Source organism: Equus quagga, chromosome 6, assembly GCF_021613505.1.
Source record: "Equus quagga isolate Etosha38 chromosome 6, UCLA_HA_Equagga_1.0, whole genome shotgun sequence".
NCBI classification, from domain to species: domain Eukaryota; kingdom Metazoa; phylum Chordata; class Mammalia; order Perissodactyla; family Equidae; genus Equus; species Equus quagga.
The window spans coordinates 50234133-50236774 of NC_060272.1; the positions used below are offsets into that span (position 1 = coordinate 50234133).

The 2642-nt window shown below is 35.2% G+C and overlaps 1 pseudogene; it reads right to left on the reverse strand.

Annotated features, from left to right (window-relative positions):
• Positions 1-534: 534 nt before the first annotated feature.
• On the reverse strand, positions 535-2224 carry LOC124240723 (NEDD8 ultimate buster 1-like; annotated as a pseudogene).
• Between the last annotated feature and the right edge of the window lie 418 nt (positions 2225-2642).

Below are 2642 nucleotides of genomic sequence, written 5' to 3' on the forward strand. Positions count from 1 at the left end.
GAAGAATCAAAATACCTAGATAAGTGAACCAAAAAATGCATGAATTATATTCTATATTGTATTTGTGATCATACAATGGTGACATACAATGGAACTGGAGAATATGTAATAGTAATTTATTATAGTCACTAAACATTGAAATTCAAAGACAATATAAATTATGCATTTTTAGTGCCAATGTAGTAACTAGATGAGCAACTGTTTATATTTTAATATCTTTATTCATTTAAAGTAATCATAATTGATTCAAATATTGTTTGCAGTTTTTATTTCTCACAAAATATTCATATTTTTAAAACCATCATTTGGCTAGACTTATTATAAAGGTTTGCCATACATAATAAGGCATAGATTTGAAACAGGAAGAAATTGTTTTTGGTTATTTTACCATTTTTTAAGATGACAAACAAATATATAAGCAGGAACTACTACAAAGCAACCAGATAAAAACTAATATTTTTTAAATGGAACCTGAAATAAGGAAAAATCTTTGGAGATTTTGGACTTAAACATACAATTGTCAAAATTAGAATTTCACAATGACAGTATCGTGTCAAAGCCCACGTACACCAGTTGGTCAATATTTTCCAGAAGACTTTCTTGAGGGTTGTTGGTTTCAGGATCTGAATCTTTTAACCACCATATCTGAGCATTAATGAGAAGAATCCTCAGGGCTGCATCTCCATTCCTGCTGGCCTGACAGAGGGCCTTGCTTGGCTGGGTGAGTAGAGTAACCCATTACTTTCGAGGAGTTTATGTTCTCCAGGCAGTGCCTTTACTTCTCTTTTTTCTCTCTCCTTATTTGGGCAAATTCCACTCTGCGGTAGGTAATTTCAGTGGCTACCTAATCCACATTCTCGTCAAATGACCTTAGGTCAAGCCAGGCTCCCTGGGCATTAAATCCCAACCACAACAAATTGGGAGCTTTTGCTGGTTCAAACATAGCTCTTTAAATTATTGGCATGCCTTATTGAGATACCCACAAGCCTCTTCACCATTTCTATTGTGATAATTGCAGATACCTTGAAGCAAGTAAAGTCTTGAAAACAATACCTTCTCTTTCCCACCATTTCCTTTTAGGTGGACCAGTCTGATGATTTTCTCCATAACAATTTTTGAGGCATTTCTGTACCAAGTTTAATATTTTTCTGCACTGTCAAGCCAGTTATCCAAAGCAGAAGTAACATCATACTGTATCTAACTGGAGCACTGCATAGTTATGTACTTTATCCAGTAGTTCTTTGCTACACTCGCAGAAATATTTTTCAGCATCCAACAGAACTGGTAAGGTATGGAATAGCCATACTCTTTTCTTTTCAGAAAATCTCTGCTTTTCTCATGATAACCATAGCTAACATAAGGGCTTTTCTTTGTGATGGAGGAATTCTGATTGGTCTGCCTGTCTCATTAGCTATACAGTTTCTGGATCTACTGCTATCTCAACTCTCTCTCCCAGTATTTCTAGTCCTCTCTAAGTCCTTGGAATTAATTTTTCTTTCAGTTTTTTTCTTTGGGAATTTCTTTTTTCTTTCAATTATTTCAAACGAAGTTCAGTTTCATTTTGTTCTTCTTCAAACTAAAATTTTTTTCCCCACATTCTCTTCAGACTGTTTTAGTTTGAGCACCATAGCTTTTACATTGTGTCACTCCTTGTTCTAGTGTTTTCCCTAGTCAAAGTTGTTTCTTATTTAGGATAATTTTGATATAATTTTCCTGAAATCCAAAGGTTTTAGATACTTTAGAACTCAGTTCTCTGCCAGGGATGTACAACTGGGTCTTCAAAAAGTTTTTCCTGTCTTTTCTTAGTCTCGGAGGCAAAAATACCTCAACTGCAGCAATTCCTGCTGTTTTATCATTTTCATTTCCTTTTTCATGCTCGACTGCACTGCAGCATATTTCTTCCCTTATCTTTTCTATTTCGTTTCCACAACATTCTGTCTTGTCAGAGTCCTTCTTAGCAAGGGCCTTCAACACCAAACCACCTTCATTATTTTCATCCGTATATGGAGGTTTCCAAAGTTGCCTTCTCTCTTTCCTTACAAGTTGGGTCAATTTTGCTTGAATATTTTTTTTTCTTAACTGTAAACACGTTTTCATTCTTCTTTCCTTCTTTCCTTTGTTTTTCTTTCTTTCTTTCTCTTTTTTGGTGCCATCTGCACCATCCAGGCACCTGCTGTGACCTGCCACGTGCCTGGATGTGGAGGCGGCTGTGGTTTGTCTTCATTCTGGGTGAGGCCAGTTCCCCCTCTGCCCACATTTAATGTACTTTGATTATATACTAGTGACTATAACAAATGCTTCATTGAGTTTTTGCACTGTGTCTCATTACTCTAAAATAAAATGCAATAATTTTACTTATTTGGGAAATATATTCCTGAAATTTATGAAGATAACAATAAAGTTGTAAATCCAGGATTGAGGATGTTCACATAGGATTTTCTTGTTTCTACCATTAAGATTCTTGACATTTTTTTCATTGTGGTCATTGTTTTCATATTTTAGCTCATATACCTTGAGTTTCTATGGGTAATAGAAAGACAACAGAAGGTTGTCATTTAGCTTACTCCTAATTGGGATTCAACTATTCCTCACTAAGTTTAGAGTCATATCTGTTAAGCTTCTTGTCAAAGCAGTGGAGCATA